Consider the following 18,563-nt stretch of genomic DNA (forward strand, 5'->3'; position numbering starts at 1 on the left):
GGTTGCTCCTATGCCCACGTCACTTCCTCCACCAATCAGAATGAGGGTCCGGGTTCAGGAAGACGTCTTCCTGATCCCAGTTCCACAAAGGTCGGTGAAAACTTTTAAGTTTGAGCAGTATATAAAAATAAATCCCAATCTGATTGGTATAGTGTTTTTTTGTTGTTGTTGTTGTTGTTTTGTTTTTAATTTCTGTTTAATCGCCGGTCATTGCTCTGCATCCCAGTGAGGCCAACTCCTGCTCTGTGTCGTGGCTGTGTGAGCAGGCAGCTCAGCGTTACTACCAGAAATGTGGCCTCCTGCCTCGTCTCTCTCTGCAGAAAGAAGGCGCTCTGCTCTCCCCGCAGGACCAGCTACTGGCCGTCCTGCACACAAATGAAGAGGTGAGGTGACACTGAGGAGAGCCAGAAGTGACCATACTTGGACCACAGACAATTTAAAAGATGCTGAAGACTACCATGATTGGTTGATGAAGTCTGATCACGAGTGTTTAAGACAAATGTTGTCACTGTTGCTATCTTGGATTTTTTTTTAAAAAAACCCACAGTGACAAGAGGATGGCTATGACTGTGAAACAGCTTGCATGTCAGCCAGTGAGCATACTCCTTTTCTTAGGCAAAGTATGGCCCAAATTCATAAAATAGACTTTCTCATAGACACAGAGGTCTTTTTTAAATCACTGATAGAAGGAATGGAGGTTCTAGGTCCTTCCACAATGACTTCATCTTTCATTACCCAGATGAGGCGTGCAGGTTTTAGACTGTATGATTCTGGTAAGAAGGTGAAGGGCTGATTATGTTAAGCTGCCTGAGAAACTACAATCTGAGAAACTGTAAAGATTAGAACCATTTCTATTACCAGACTGGATGCTGACTTGCTTTTGGAGCCAGCTTCCAGAAGACACTGAAGGAATCACAGTTTTTGGGATTGAATCCTTGGCTTCACTTTCCTGCACCAGTGCAGGATAACTGATGGGTTTGTATTGCAGGTTCTGGCTGAAGTTTGCTCGGATCTCCCTCCTCTCCCTGAGCGATACAAGAAGGCCTGTCAAAGTCTGGCAGTGGGTGAGCAACACAGAGGTAATGCATTATAAAACGCACACAAGTGCATTTTTGTATTCTGTTATGAAGTACCATCTCTTTCTACCTGTAGATGAGAACAAGCGTGTCTCCCGGCTATGAGGTTCGGGACCGGGGTTCCTCCGTGTCAGGACTCCAAGTGTCTCGGTTTGGCCGCCTCTTCCCTCGGCCCGCTCCTCCGTGCCCTAAAACTTCAGGCCAGCCTCACGGAGCTGCGAATTTCTGGAAACCGTATGTCTGACGACCTTCTCCCTGAGCTGATTGCCACAACGCTCACATGCCTCGTCTGCAGCTGCTGGACATTTCTGCCAACTGCATTACAGGGGACGGCCTGGAGAAGGCTGTAAATGCTTTAAAGGGACAGAGTGCACCTGCATTCCCGGTAAGGGCCTCAGCTAGCCAATAGTGGCAGCTCCAGGTTTACCATCTAACCTGTATTTAAGTACCTCTGGTCTTAATAACTACCTTAGATCTTAATAACAAGCTAACCTGATTCATATCAATGATATCTGTCAGAGAGAATTGGCTCTCGTGATCATTTGCTTTTTCTGCTCGTTTCCACTCAAAGTGCCTGGAGGAGCTGGACCTCAGTATGAACCCACTGGGGGACGGCGTGTCTGAGTCTCTGTCCTGTCTGCTGTCCTGCTGCCCTGTGCTAGCCAAGCGGTCTCTGCAGGCCTGCGGCCTCACTGCTCGTTTCCTTCAGCAGCATCGACTGCTGCTAGCCAGCGCGCTCACAGGTGACTCTAACAAGCAGCTGACTGAAGCCTTAAGCTTCACTGAACTCCCACCCATAAGCAAAACTGCAACTAACTTTACATCTTCTGAACGTTCAGGCACAGGCCATTTGAAAGCAGTGTGCCTGTCCCTCAATCCCCTAGGCTCCACCGGCTTTGAGCTGGTGTTAAAAAGACTGCCCCTCCACTGCCTCCCACACGTGGACCTGTCAGCTGTCTGCAGAGGGCCTGCTGATTACCCGGCACTGGAACACCTCGCCAAAGTCCTGTCACAGGTGTGCATGCAAAAATCATGCAATGTCATTTATTGTCGAAAGATATAATTGTGCAATCAGGTTAAGACTTTTGTGTTTTTGCAGGACGAGTGCTCTCTGACCCACCTCAGCCTGGCTGCAAATGGGCTGACAGACAGCAGTGTAGCTACCTTGGCGAGGTGTGCGTGTGTGAGAGTCAAGACCTGGACAGTTTGTCAGAGCTGGTCCAGGATATCCGTCTTTGCTCTCAGGCCCTCAACAAGCTGGACCGACAGACCTTGAAGCAGAGCTGGGACAGGACTCAGTCACACGGACACTTTCTCTGCCACCTCTACTTGAGGGTGGCAGGTGTGTTCATAATAAATAATTAATAATGAATTATTAATTTCCTAATAATTCATAATAAAAGTGGTCATTTTTATAAACATTTTGTTTAATGAGGCTACACCAAAAAGAAACAAGATAAAAACAAAATAAAGTGACATGGCGTCCACCGACAGTCTGTGGATAGCTTGTGTTTTATGCATTTTTGTCTGCCTTATTTATACATGTAAAGCTCTGTATCTGTATAAAGAGTTTGTGTTAGTGTGTGAGAGGTTTTGTGTCACAATGGTCCTGTTTTGGAGGATTTGATTAAAAAAAACCAAACATAATTAAAGTAACCAACGATGCTATACGTTGACATCGTTCTTTCACTGTAAGACTCAGCAGGCTATGGTGAATAATCACAGCGATTTTCAGGTCTCTGAAGAAATCTATCTAGGAGCTATGACAGTGTAAAGACACCCTGCAATTTTAAATGTGTGGCGACATTTGAATGAGGCGCATACCAGTAGAGGGAGCCAACGCACCACGAATGGTACACAGCCACAGATGCGCTAGAAAACTGAGAGAGGCCGACAGTGATCGCTTACTTTTTGTAAGGGGCTTGTTGAGATTAAATAGAACAAGTTACAAAGCATTAAAACATGTTAAAAACACAACAGCCTTATTAAACGCAGAGTAGTTTGGGCCCAGAAGTAGGATTGATCACGTCATCACTTAAAGACCGGATAGACACACGGTGAAGTTACTCATGTTTACTGTTGTTGCCACTTTCTAAATGTAGCAGGATGAATATTATATGTACTGGTTGATCCCACTTTTTTGAGGAGAAATAACTTTGCTCGTTATCAAATTATCAGTATCTCTGGAAACATTTAATACATTGTGATGGTTTAAATGCTCAGTCGTTTTCTCTTGTAGAATTCATATTCATAATAATATTTAGACAGCGGCACTATAGGTGTTGGCAGTTTTTGCAGTTTTACAAGCCCTCACGGTAAAAATATGGAATTAAATGTCACTAATGGGCTCTTCTCAAAAAAATCAGCGTCTGTGTCACACTGATTTTGATTAACTGACTTATTTTATTGTAATCAAACCTATTTTGATATTGTTGTCTTGTTTTTCCTTTAGCGAGGTGGTTTCCTTCCAATTGTAGCAGTACCAGTACGTCTGCCAGCTCCAGGTAGAGCTCCAGTGACCAGGAAGACCTCAGCATTCACCAATTCCTGCTGAATTACCGCAAACAGAAAGAACTGACAGAGGGCATTGGAATAGAGGATGATTATAACACTGAAGACCAAGGTAATAGGTCTGTCTAAGGGCCAGTGGAATATAAGCTATATGTTGTAGTGGTGATTATTTTAGATTAGGGCTGCCACGATTAGTCGACTAGTCACGATTACGTCGACTATCAAAATCGTCGACGACTGATTTAATAGTCGACGCCTCGTTTGAAGCATCACAAAAGACGCAGGAATAAGTAGTAGGATTTAAGAGTGTAATAACGGACTGAAATAGAAGATGGCAGCACTGTATGTACAAGGATGCCAGCTGCCGTTAAACCCCAAAGAAGAAGAAGCTGTATCCCAGAATTCATAGCGCAGCGCAGCTCAGTTTACAACAATGGCAGCAGCTAGTTAGTTTTAATATTACTCTTATTATTCTTTCTGGGTCACAAAATAAACGATTAAAATATTTTCAGGCGAGAATGTAGCTGTGTAAACCTCAAATATTTGCTCAGTTTATCAAGACACCACACGTTTTCGGAGACGTCTGTTACCCACTAGTTCGATAGCTAACTGGGGGCAAGGCTCACTAGGGCTGTATCCCAATTCAGGGTCTGCAGCCAAAGTACGCAGCCTCAACGATCCTCAAGGGCCGCGTACTTAAAGACTGCTAAGGCCGGAAGTGCGAGGCTTGTGAAATGGGACGGTCTAGCCCAGGTTTCCTAGCAACCATGATACTAACAGCTGGAAACGTTTCATACAGCTTTGTTTGACAGAAATGAAGGAGAAAATCTTTTGTTCATTTGTTTGTTTGTTTCTACATGAGCTTTGATCATTCTCTGTAAGATTAAGCTCAGCTATTGAACGGCGTATATTTTAAAGTAAAGGCTTTAAAACCAAGTTAGTACAAACGTCACTAATGTCACATAACTTTGCCGACATGTGGCCAACAGTAATGTTTTAATGTTCTTCGTTATTAAACATTTGCACATAAATAAGTGACATAATATTCAGTACTTAAAGTTTACTCTTCGGGCGCCCCTCATCCGCTGTTTTTTTCGGCAAAATTATCCACACCCACCGCCGCGCTATGCATTCTGGGATATGTTGGGCCAACGAAGTCTACACCGCCACGTCCTTAAAATTCAGGGAAATGAAGGACGCATTTGAGGGCCGCATTTCGAGCAGCCTTCGAATTGGGACAGCCTTCGTCGCGTCGCGGTGACGTAATCGGCCTTAAAATGCGGCCTTTAAGGCTGCAGACCCTGAATTGGGATACAGCCTAGTAGTGATGTGCGATACCACTGATTTCCTTTCCGATCCAATACCAAGTAATATTCAGGGTGGTATCGACGATACTGATCCGATACCGATACTTTATACAAAAACGTATTTTATTTATTGTATCTCAAATTATAGCATCATAATGATTACAGGATATCAGATTACTTGTTCTTATCACTTAATAATGCAGAATTATCATGTAGAAATAAAAAAAACTGAAGTTGTGCGCTATTTGAACACCTTGCCTGCCTGCAGCACTAAAGGACTCCATGAGAGAGGTCTGTCTCGCCCTAGCAGCACCTGTCCCCTCCTCCTCTTCAGTTCGTCTCAACATACGCGCCTCATATTCTATGATATGATTTACTCTGAGGTGTTTGACAAGGTTAGTGATGTTGCCACAACCATACATGCCAACCCTCCCGATTTTTCCGGGAGAATCCCGGAGCCACCATTCTCCCAAATTTCCACCTGGACAACAACATTGAAAAACCATATTGCAGCATTCATAGCACGGCCCAGCCAATTCCAGTTTACAACAATGGCGGCAGCAACTTAGTTTTAATATTACTCTTATTTCTCTTTCTGGGTCGCAAAAAACAAAAACAAAACTTTTAACATATTTTCAGGTGAGAATGTAGCTGTGTAAACTTCAAATATCTGAGCCGATCGACACATCGTCTTCAAACCCCCACGATCTTTCACCACTCGGGTTAAACATGATATATAAGTCACTTTGATAACTTAAAAATGTTATTGTTTGGCTTTTTCAGTGTTTTATTTGTTCGTGAGTAAATCGGTTTGGCTGAGATTAAAGTTATTAGATTAGATCAAATTAAATTTAACTTTATTAATCCCTCGGGAGGGTTCCTCCGGGGTTTTCACACAGCTGAATAAACATCAAACAGAAAACTAATTAAACAAAGTGTGAGACGGTCGAGAGTTTACGCCAGCGCCCGGTTATATTTTAGATAGCAAGGAGCAGACGGCAGTTTCACTCCACCGAGGGAACTCATGACGTACTACCCGGCTTTCTTTAGACCGCGAAGGGCGGGTCCTCAGGTGGAAGCAGCCTCTGAATTTCGACACCCCCGCTGTTTCCGGGCCGGCTAATAATAACGGTGACATTTAACGTATTTTATCCGATAAATAAACCCTGTAAAATGTATTTATCACCCCCCCAACAGCCCTTTTGAATGTCTCCCTAATTCTGAGGTCTCAAGGTTGGGAAAGTATAGCCACCACACCTCACTGTTGGAGCACTTTTTTGCCACATGTATTGCAAACCATGTCTCAGCTGTTTGTGGAGGTAAAATACGTCCGCACAATTACGCTCTGCCATTGTTGTGAGTGCGCGCGCCAAGGGGCTGCGAGACATTTATACAGCCGTATTTCGCACATGACTATGAAAGGCGGAAGAGGAAGTAGTTCCTTTGAATGTAGACAATCCGAATGTTATAGTTTCTTTCCACTGTGTTGCTGTTAATGATAAACTACAAATTTACCCTAAATTACTAAAAAATATCGATATTTTAATGTGAGAATCGATTCTAGAACATAAATGACTGGTATCGGAGGAATCGATATTTCAGGATTGATCCGCACATCACTACAGCCTAGAGCCTGTGAGAACACCGGACTCCTGCAAATCGTTTTCAAACCCTTTCGCTACTCAGGTTAAACATGATATATAAGTCACTTAGATAACTTAAACATGTTATTGTTTGGCTTTTTTTGATAATTTTATTTATTCCTGAGTAAATCGGTTTGGCTGAGATTAAAGTTATAGTTTTTACACAGCTGAATAAACGTCAAGCAGACAACTGATTATCAGAAGTGTGAGATGCTCGAGAATATACTCCAGTGTCCTGTTATATTTTAGATAGCAAGGAGCAGACGGCTGAGTTTATTAAACTTCACCGAAACAATCTGCAAATTTCATTAAAATTTAATAAACTATCATCTTGTCTTTATTTTTAGTTAGCACAGACCTTAAACACTTAAAGCTGTAAGCTAAAGATAGTTATATAAGAGCAGATGCTGCTGGTGGAATAAGCTGTACGTTTTACGTCCAATGGATGCATGATCTGATTAGTCGACTAATCGCAAAAATAATCGGTGACTAGTCGACTATCAAAATAATCGTTTGCGGCAGCCCTATTTTAGATTCAGAGTGTAGAGGAGATGGATCATTGTAATTAAGAGTCATAGAAATCTGAACCTCACTGCTAAACTGGCGGTCTAACTGTACATGTGCTCCATTGCAGAGGTCCTTCCCCTTGAGTGTGAGGATGTTGAAGATACTGGTAGTCCTGATGTGAAAGCAGAGCTTCCCTCCCACCTCAGCATCACTAAGGATGTTATGGAGCGCTGCATTCATCTGCTGTCTGATCCCAGCCTCAGGCTCCGACTCAAGGTACTGTATCAGTAGTTTTATGTAGAGTCAACTGTTGGACTAATAACAAAAATAATCATTCTTGTGAAGGTAGGACCGCCAGCGTTGGTACAATTCATCCTGTCAGAACTGTGTGGAGGACTGTTCAGTGGTGTAATGCTCATCAAGGAAAAACATTCAGTCTGGTCCAGGAGTGAAACAGAAATAAGTCTGTGCTGAAGTCGTGCCTGCTCAGGAGTTTGGGCTCTCAATGAAGACCTCAATAATTAGTTTCAGCTCACATATAATCAGGATCAAAACAGAGATAATTGTTAGGTGTGTTGTGTTTCTTTGTCCTTAGGTACTGGACGTGCTGGAGTTGTGCGTTCAGGTGCTGAATGACAGGGAAAATGAACTGCTGCCTGTGGCTCATCACTGCTGGCCAGCACTCCTGCAGAGACTCACAGCTGATGACCCATTAGCAGTCCTCAGAGCCTTCAGGGTAAGTAAAACAAACCTCTCTTTTCATTACGTGAGTCAAAATTATTCAAGTCGTCTTTAGTTTTAAACTCTTAGTAGTAGTGATGGGCAGATGAAGCTTCATGAAGCACTGAAGCTTTTCATCCAATTGGTTCACCCCAGTGCAAAGCTTCTTGAAGCTTCATTTGCTCTAGTAGGACACCTACTGGACGTAAAAATATTAGTTGGCATGAATTTGAAGAGTGTGGCCTTTTGCACACAGCCTGTAAATGTCAACAACTAAAGGAGTGTGTAAAACATGTATATTGTAGTGATGGCAGCATACTGTGTATATTTATACTGGCAGTATGGAAAATGATTATTTGGAAATGCTTAAAATGGAAATGATCATTTACTGTGAGGTGTGGTTGGGGGTGTGGACAGTGGTTGTGCTTTTGTAACGTTGAGGTATGGACAGCTACACACTGAGGCTTTGAGCCTCAGTCCTGCCTGTTCACATTTTATTCTGTAAAAACTAAATTTTCACTGCTTTTATGACCTTTTAGTGGGGAGAACATAGCTAGGATTTAATGATTTCACAAATCTTTTGAATCCTTTGTCCTCCACAATGCTAAATGGCTGGGAGTCCTCAATCACCATGCTAACCAGGTCTTCATCTATTTGAGATTGTTCTCCTGAGGAAAGACAATAAAGACAAAGCACAAATATAAATATCACACACGTAACTTATTACAGTTGTATAATATTGTTATATCATTTAGTAACATTACTGCATGCTATATTATCATGACATTTGATGGCTCACCTGGTCTTGCTCCACAATCGGTGTTCCCCTTATTCTCATGCAAAGCTCTGTAGTGCCTAAGCATGGATGAGGTGTTGTTGTTATAGCCCAGCTCCCTGGCACATAGCAAACACTTCACCTTGTACAAAAGTACAGACAGCTTAACATAAATTGTATTGCACCATCAGTATTATGAAAATACATCTTCTGTGGAAATTTACATACCTTGTTGGGAGATATAAGATCAAAATGTTCCCACACAGCGGAGGACATCCTCCTCTTCTTAGCTGGCTCCATTCTCTCCTGACTTTCTCTCTAAACCTCCAAACTCTCACTAACCGCAACTCTCCATCAAACACCCACATTTTGAATGAAGTCTGAGGGGTTTATATCGCTGTCATAGCTCGCGGCAAAGTTCGAACCACTTCATGAACCAGTCACGTGGTACAGCCGGGCAGCGAGGCTTCGGACGTCATCATTTTCAGCTCTTCCCATAAATGAAGCAAGCCTCGATACGCGCATCGCGGAAACGCCCCCTCCATTACTCGACACAAGCTTCGAAGCCTCGATACAGAACGTCACATCACTACTTAGTAGTCAAAAAATGAAAGATGGTGCCCAACAACAGGCTTATTTCATTCAGAAATAGTTCTGTTATTTTCTTTTTTGGGTTGTAATGTGAAGACTCTTTAAACTAACATTTCTTCTATCAGCACAGAAAGATCACTGTGTGGATGCCTTCTTAGAGGCTGCTTTTCAAACTGTCTCAGAGAATCACAAAGTAGGACTTTGTGATAAATGAAGCTGATAGTTTTTTGTGATCTTTGGTGCAAGTGTCAGCTGATTCAACTTGTCGGTGTAAATTAGGCTACTCGTCAGCTCCTGTCATCAGCTGGAATATTTTTAAATTCGTTATTCATATTTTCATTGATGAACTGACAAATACAGACACGTTAAGTCTGTAAACAGTCATTTATTCACTCAGAGCTGCTGCTGGGAAATTGTTTCATCAGCTTTTGGATATATACGAGTTTTTTAAATACTACAATTCATCCAGGAGTATACAACGGTAAAGTTTTATTGAATTTTGACAGCTTGCTGCTTTTGTACATTACATTTTTGTACATTACATGCCAGGTGCTGTTTGTGCTGGGTGAAAGATGTGGGGACTTTGTGAGGAGAACTGTACCTGGGCTCTGGCAATGATCAAAGCAGCCACAACATGGACAAATCAGAGCAAGACAACTATTCTTAGTATGACGCCTCACTTTATGGAGATTGGTGCAACAAGAAGCCCATTTATGTAAAACCACATTGAAGATAGATTACCTCTTATCTTATCTTATCTTATCTTATCTTATCTTATCTTATCTTATCTTATCTTATCTTATCTTATCTTATCTTATCTTATCTTATCAAAACCTATTTGATTACACGGCTGTAACTTTCTTGTAGGAATAAACTTAATGGTTCTTCTTAAATGAATGAGTTATAGTCAGCTTTCTTCCTGTGATTGAGACAACAGCAATACAAGTTTGTGTCTGTACATTAGTACAGAGATGAAGACGTCTCTATACTAAGGTTAACAATTAGGTTGTTAGCCTGATTTGACATTAAAGCTGTGTGTGGGGAGATGCGTCGTCAGAAAAAGCCAAAAAAGTCAAAGAACTCATTGAAACTCTTTCACCACCAGGTGGAAGTCTTGTATAACAATGAAAATCAACCATTGGTATCATCGTCAGGGCATCTCGGTTTTATTATAAAAACCTTAAACTGTGAAACAGTTTGACATCCTAAATGCATGACGGTGATGTTATTACTAAAAATGCCTCTTCACTGTGGCAGCTCTGTCATTCAACATATTTTAAACATGACTTTGATGATACGGACCACAGCCAGCTGTGCCAGCAGGATGCTGCTCAAGTCCAAACTGCACACACAGCTACGACTGCAAGCAGCTCTTCTTATACCCAACTGAGAAACGTGATTGTTCAATCAGCGAATCATGAGGTGACAGCGAAGGAGGCCGTTTAATTGATAAGATCAGAGAAGTTGTTGTTGTTGTTTTTGTTTACTTTGTGCTCAACATACTCCCATTAGCATGTTGAAAATATTCAAGGCCTGCAGGCTTCTGCCATTACATTCCCAATTATGCAATTATGAGCTGCTTGTGTAATTTTTGGTCACCTGCGCAGTGTATTAACACAACTGATCTGAAATCACAGAAAAACAAAAAATCCGAGTAGTAGTTAGTAGTACCACAGACACGTTTAGTGAATTATTTTCATAACTTGAAATGCAAATATAAATTGTAAATTTTGAAAACTTGTGCACAAACTTTGTAAACAATAAAGTTATATACAACTATTTATCTAAAAATGCAGCCAGTGCATGTAGTGGGTTTTTTTTGGACAACCATTAAAAAGTACTACGATAGCTAAAATGAGAGAACGATCAAGTGTCACAATAAGATGCCACACAAATTATTTGTGCCTGTAAAAAAATAAAAAAATAAAAAAATAGTTTGTCCGCCACAAGACAGAAGAGAACTCCACAGGGATCCAGTTTTCCATTTGGAGACAGTGTTTACATTGCAATCTGCTTTTGTGACATTCATTAGTACCCTCACCGACACTCAAAACAAAGCAACGAACACACAACACACTAACTATAAGCTCCACGCTAAACGTCACAAATCTTTCACATCTCAAAACTCTCTCTCGCTGCCATCACTCCCAAAACTTTCCCCTCTTCCTAAACAACCAAATCTCACGTGTTGCCATTTTTTTTATTGCTCAACATGGTACATTTTTCCACCAATAGGAAAGAGGTGGCTTTTTTTTTCTTTCTTTACTGTTTCAAGTAATAATTTTACACAGGTAAAACCATTACTTGAAAATGATTACAAACACTGATGTGAAGCTATTGGATGCCTGACAAAGGATAAATGGGGACAAAATACAACACGTGGAAATAAAGACAGAGCCTTTAATGGTAAAATAATGTCTTATCACATTATAATTAAAAATCAGAATAATCAAATAAGTACAGTTGAAGATCACATGAAGTTGTCTAAGGAGCTTTGAAAAGAAAGCAACTAGACTTTGAATAGTGGGTTAAAGACCCTCTTAAGTGACCATCCCCACTAGCGTTTAAATACACGGGACTCTGCACCATTTGGTCTTAGAAGAGAAGAAGCCTTCTGAACCAGGTGAAACATAGAGGAGTCCAGTTGTTGTTTTTTTCATGCTCTTAGACTACTGTGACCTGGATGACTGAGAACCTACACTGACATTACATGAAGCTGTTTGCTGATTACATAAATTTTAGTTTTAACCTTTAGGGCCCTACATGGTCAGGCTCCTCAGTATATGTCTGACCTGCTGAAACCTCATTCATCTTCCCGAGCTCTAAGGTCATCAGGTCAGAGTCTGCTAGCTCGTGGTGATCGGGCCTTTCAGGCAGTGGCACCACGGTTGTGGAATTCTCTTCCACTGTTTTTACACTGCACTGACTCCATTGTTTCTTTTAAAAAGCAGCTAAAGACATTTTTATATACACAAGTTGTCAACTAATTAGTTGTTTTTATGTTGTTTTACATTGTTATTTCTTATATTTTCATTCTTATTCATTTTCATTCTCTGTATTGTGAATCACTTTGTGATTTTTATCTGTGAAGCATGCTATATAAATAGATTTTACTTTACTTTTACTTACTTACTTTGCCTTTGTACATAAAAAAACAAACAAACATCCAAACTCTTGCTAACGATAACCATCTTAGCTCTTATCTCCTCACTTTCAATTTTTGACAATTGTTTTGCTTACACCGAAGTGTTGTATGTAATATAGAATATATACAATACCAGTTATTGAACATGAACTGTTGTGCACATCAATTCATGACACAACAGAATGACAGCAGGAAGCCACATACCAGTTACAATACCAGTTATTGAACATTACAGAACATTACAGAGTAATAAAATCCAGCCTCCAATAAACAGATTGTCACAGTATGTTGCTTTAATACCTAATACTCCTCTAAACCTGGCTTGTTAGGACATGTCTTCCATCACCCTAACAATGATTATGTGTAATATGACAGAGGGCTGTCATACAGTCCAGTACAGCGATCAAGAAAGGTAACAAATATGTAGTGTTGTCTCCCTCTAGTGGCAGGAAATAAGTCTTAAAATAGCATGTGCCAAGACCTTTTTGTTTTTTTCCTCTTAGTCTTCATAGGATTAGTTTGCAAGTTCACTGTTTAAGTTTTTATTGTGAAAATGAGATAAATGTTGAAAAATAGTGGCAAATAAAAACTAGTCCCTTTGGCTAAAATAACATCAGTTGGTTGGTGCACAGCAAGAAAAAAAAAAGGTGTGTGTGTGCAGGGGTGTAAGGCCCAGGGGCCAAGCAAGGACTAATCCGGCCCAAAGGAAAATGTGAGGGAGAACACAAATGTTGGACATTTAACTGTGTTTTATAAGTTTTGCATTTTCCTCTGCTGATAAAGACCTTCCTCACAGCTATTTAAATTATACCAAAGTAATAAATAAATGATTAAATGATAGAAATCTTCCTGTTATTTCACAACTATAGAAATTTCAGATTTTACAGTGATTAAAAGCTTTCTCTTTTTTAATTATAATGAGATATCTCTACCACATCAAGGCACAAGCAATAGAAAAAGCCTTGTTAAAGGGATACCTGAACTTTTACACGTGTATTTCCTACACTTTATGCCCCCAAAACGACTTAAAATTATCTGTGCACAAGTAGTACACAAGAGCATTGATACATTTGATTTTTAATATTCTTTTATTGTCCGCAACTCATAAACTATACTAAAACATAATGACAGCATAACCTTTTTGTCAGCTTGTGCTCATGCAAATGTGTTCATATACATTCAAGTGGCTTCAAAGTGCTTTCTTCAAACATGACACCTGACATACAAAAAAGTGAAACAATATTTGCACATTTAACAATATCCAGACCACTGCTGTGCTTGTTTTGGCTCAGCCAAACAGTTAAGGTGTGCTTTACATCCATGTCTGTCCACTCATGATATACTATACATATGTAGTTAGTTATGGCTAAAAACTCTCCTTTGATTACTGACTTGCATTCGCTTCATCAATGAATCAGAGTGAACATTTGTCCTAGATTAACACTGTAGGGTCTTTACCTTACAATATGACGTGCCTTGATAAAAGATTTGTTGACAGTGGTGCTATATGAATAAAACTGAACACATCTAAAAGTCTTCCGGAAATTTGGCTTTATTAGAACAGGATGGATTGATGACCACAGCCCTCTCAGCACAGGGCTGACAGGACTTTTCCCCATATAGTAAATAAAACACAAAATAGATTAAGACAGAATACTATACCAAACTTAAAGATAAAAGGGCATTAACTGTTTTATCAGCTCTTGCTTTTCAAAGACAATGAGGAGCAAAGTACAGTTAGAAGTGTTTGTTCTGATGGAGACTTTTAAACTGTAAACAGCGGCTAAGTGAACAAGAATCTGTGTCCACGAATCCTGGGCAGTGACAACACTTAAACACCATCGTCCAAAATCCTCAGTGCAACCCCTTATCAAAAAGTTTGACATATTTTGCAACCATTAAATGTTAGAGAAGCCTCTGAAAAAGAGGTCACAGTTACTACCTGAGCAAAAACCTCTGCTTATGCTCACAGACCCTAAATCGTAACAAATAAGACAATAACAACAACACGAGTGATGACAAAGTGACACCAAAGGTTGGTGAAGAGCAAGCATGAAGTGAGACATTGTGTGCACACTTTCTCTTTTAAAAAGTATAATGCTAACTCTTTTTGGAGCTGGGTAGGTATACTACTGTATATGCTGAATTTACCAAACATGCTCAGCTGCTGGAAATTGATAAGCAAAGTGAGAGTGAAGACGAGGTGAAACCAAAACAATTAGCTGAAAGAATCTAAAATGTCCTCTGGGTTGTTCAACATTTAGAACAACTCCCTAAAATGTTTAGATCACAGATTCTGTGGGTTTAAGATTTGTGATCATTTCTGTGAGGAAAACAGAAGAAAAATGTTTCCCGTGTGAGCTTGGCTACTATTGCCGTGCGAATTGTGAAGACTGTTATTTTTAGATAAACAGTCAAAGTGTCCCAGTGGAGGAAAGCATAGCTGTGACATGTAACATTTTAAAGCTTGTCTTTATTTATTTTTAAGACTGTACATGCCACATTAAAGACCCATGTATTTTGAACATGCGTGTGCCATGTGTGTGCATTCAACCTTTGCGTTTGATAACATTCTCCCATTTCTGTTGTCGGAAATATTTATGGTAAGTCCTCATTTGAGCATGAAGCTCAGACGGACAAGGTACGGCACGTTTTTCTCTTTCTAAACACAGGATCTGGGAGGCCTCCCCGTGCACGCATGATCTGCCTCTCCCCTATACCCTGCCCCAATTTATATGTTTATAATTTAGGCCTGATATTAATTTCCATCACCACCATAGCTTGGAGTTACTTATTTTTAGACAGCAAGGAGCAGCTTGAAGTGAGCTGTGATATGTAAATTGTTGTGATCCATTACAGGTGTCTCAGCGCCCACACACGGGACACATGGTCTGATGTTTAGAGAGAAGAAGATGAAAAGGGTTCAGCCAGTTTGGCAGAAATCTGTGCACACGAGTGTTTATGGAAGCTAAATTTGATAACAATGTATCAGAGCTGGAGGTAATTCAAGTTTTGATATAAATATTTCTTGTCACCACACCAGACTGCAAAGCAAGTTTAGCACAGCCAAGGGTTTTCTTTCTTTTTTTCTTTTTCTTTTTTTGTTAGCTGGGATAAACCCCAGTCAGAGCTTCATGAAGACAGTTTTAGCAATTTGATCCATTCTTTGCATAAAGTGGAAAAACCAAGTGCCACCTTCAGTCAAGAGCAGGGGTGGGAATTTAATTTACCCCAAAGGGAAACTGGGACTGTTGTGGAGGGGCACACCGATAAGCTAAACTCAATTCTGCTAAATACTAATTTTATATCTTTCTAAAACTGCTACCGGTAAGTGAAATGGGCATATTAAATGGACAGATATATATATATATATATATATATATATATATATATAAATAAATAAAATAAAAAAAACACCCAGCACGCCCCTGCGGGCGGTTTATCCTTCAAGCTCGGGTCCTCTACCAGAGGCCTGGGAGCTTGAGGGTCCTGCGCAGTATCTTAGCTGTTCCCAGGACTGCGCTCTTCTGGACAGAGATCTCCGATGTTATTCCCGGGATCTGCTGGAGCCACTCGCCTAGCTTGGGAGTCACCGCACCTAGTGCTCCGATTACCACGGGGACCACCGTTACCTTCACCCTCCACATCCTCTCGAGCTCTTCTCTGAGCCCTTGGTATTTCTCCAGCTTCTCGTGTTCCTTCTTCCTGATGTTGCTGTCATTCGGAACCGCTACATCGATCACTACGGCCGTCTTCTTCTGTTTGTCTACCACCACTATGTCCGGTTGGTTAGCCACCACCATTTTGTCCGTCTGTATCTGGAAGTCCCACAGGATCTTAGCTCGGTCATTCTCCACCACCCTTGGGGGCATCTCCCATTTTGACCTCGGGACTTCCAGATTATACTCGGCACAGATGTTCCTGTACACTATGCCGGCCACTTGGTTATGGCGTTCCATGTATGCCTTGCCTGCTAGCATCTTGCACCCTGCTGTTATGTGCTGGATTGTCTCTGGGGCATCTTTACACAGCCTGCACCTGGGGTCTTGCCTAGTGTGATAGACCCCAGCCTCTATGGATCTTGTGCTCAGAGCTTGTTCTTGTGCTGCCATGATTAGTGCCTCTGTGCTGTCTTTCAGTCCAGCTTTGTCCAGCCACTGGTAGGATTTCTGGATATCAGCCACCTCCTCTATCTGCCGGTGGTACATACCGTGCAGGGGCCTGTCCTTCCATGATGGTTCCTCGTCTCCCTCCTCTTTCTTGGGTTTCTGCTGCCTGAGGTATTCACTGAACACTCGGTCAGTTGGGGCCATCTTCCCAATGTATTCTTGGATGTTCGTTGTCTCATCCTGGACTGTGGTGCTGACACTCACCAGTCCCCGGCCCCCTTCCTTGTGCTTAGCGTACAGCCTCAGGGTGCTGGACTTGGGGTGAAACCCTCCATGCATGGTAAGGAGCTTTCTTGTCTTTATGTCAGTGGCTTCTATTTCCTCCTTTGGCCAGCCTATTACCCCAGCAGGGTACCTGATCACGGGCAGGGCGTACGTGTTGATGGCCCGGATCTTGTTCTTACCATTCAGCTGACTCCTCAGGACTTGCCTGACCCTCTGCAGGTACTTGGTGGTTGCAGCTTTTCTAGCGGCCTCTTCATGGTTCCCATTCGCCTGCGGGATCCCCAGGTACTTGTACCTGTCCTCTATGTCTGCAATGTTGCCTTCTGGTAGTTCAATCCCCTCAGTTCTGACTACCTTCCCTCTCTTTGTTACCATCCGACTACACTTCTCCAGTCCGAATGACATTCCAATGTCATTGCTGTATAGCCTGGTAGTGTGGATCAGTGAATCGATGTCTCGTTCACTCTTGGCATACAGCTTGATGTCATCCATGTACAGGAGGTGGCTGACAACTGCTCCGTTCCGTAGTCGGTATCCGTAGCCAGTCTTGTTAATGATCTCACTGAGGGGGTTCAGGCCTATGCAGAACAGCAGTGGGGACAGAGCATCTCCTTGGTAGATCCCGCACTTGATGGTGACTTGTGCTATGGGCTTGGAGTTGGCCTCTAGTGTTGTACGCCACATCCCCATTGAGTTCCTGATGAAGGCTCTTAGGGTCCCATTGATCTTGTACAATTCTAAGCATTCCAGTATCCAGCTGTGGGGCATTGAGTCATAGGCCTTCTTGTAATCAATCCAGGCAGTGCACAGGTTGGTCAGTCTGGTCTTGCAGTCTCGGCTGATTGTTCTGTCTACCAGTAGCTGGTGTTTTGCGCCTCTGGTATTCTTGCCAATCCCTTTCTGTGTCCTGCTCATGTATTGACCCATGTGCCTGTTCATCTTAGCCGATATGATGCCTGACAGGAGCTTCCATGTAGTAGGGGAGAGCGGGGTAAGTTGTCACACGGGTAAGTTGTCACACGGGTAAGTTGTCACACTGTTCATAACTCCAACACTAGAGGCTCTATCTCAAAAATGAAATAGCCACTTTGTGTGACTTCTTCTTCTATAGTCAACCTCCTGTTCACATGTAGTCAAGACTGCTCTAATCTGAGGTGAGCACATCTTTTTTATTTTTTTGACCTAAAAGGAAAAATAAATCACTTTAAATTTTCATCAGTACAACTTTGTTAGGTATAGATGTTACAAATTATTATTTTACACAAAATAGAGGAGACATTAACGTGTCTTTTGATACTTCAGCTGATGTGCTATGTTGAGCTAACCCTGACATTTAGCCAAATTTAGCATAAATGTCAGTTTGGGGCAAGTTGTCTCATTAACTTTGGGGCAAGTCGTCACATGTGACAACTTGCCCCAGTACAAATAAATGCTCCAAAAAATTGATATTGTAATTCATTTGTATTTGTAATAAGGTTTTTGAAGAAAGGAAGGAGAGGCAGGAATTAAGGAAGGAAGGAAGAAAGTAAGATGGTTCGAAATTATCAACGAAAGACAGAGCGTGGCAGAACACCACCTGACATTATGTTAAAGGCAGTCAGGCAGGTAAAGATGCAGAACAAATCAATCAGAAGTACAGCAAAGGATTTTGACATAAATTACCGTACTCTAACTCGGTATTGTCAAAAGATTACCAGAGAAGAAATTGAAAGTCAGACAGCCATGCCAACAACAATGGTTGGTTATACAACGCCAAGGAAGATTTTTTCCCCTGATTTGGAAAAGCAGCTTGTTGAATATATTACTAGGTCAGCTGACATTTATTTTGGTCTGTCACCAAGTGAGGTCAGAAAGCTTGCCTACCAGTTTGCTGTGGCACACGAACTGAAGTTTG

The 18,563-nt window shown here is 41.5% G+C and overlaps 1 long non-coding RNA gene and 1 pseudogene across 1 annotated transcript; both read left to right on the forward strand.

Moving 5' to 3' along the window:
• The first annotated feature begins 10 nt into the window (after nucleotides 1-10).
• Nucleotides 11-2,795, forward strand: LOC145419329 (tonsoku-like protein; annotated as a pseudogene).
• Nucleotides 2,796-3,532: 737 nt separating this feature from the next.
• On the forward strand, nucleotides 3,533-7,775 carry LOC145423155 (uncharacterized). The gene is made up of 3 exons (XR_013904260.1): nucleotides 3,533-3,699; nucleotides 7,172-7,320; nucleotides 7,640-7,775. It is a non-coding gene; the product is annotated as an uncharacterized LOC145423155 (long non-coding RNA).
• The last annotated feature ends 10,788 nt before the right edge of the window (nucleotides 7,776-18,563 follow it).

Source organism: Astatotilapia calliptera, chromosome 20, assembly GCF_964374335.1.
Source record: "Astatotilapia calliptera chromosome 20, fAstCal68.1, whole genome shotgun sequence".
In the NCBI taxonomy this organism is placed as follows: domain Eukaryota; kingdom Metazoa; phylum Chordata; class Actinopteri; order Cichliformes; family Cichlidae; genus Astatotilapia; species Astatotilapia calliptera.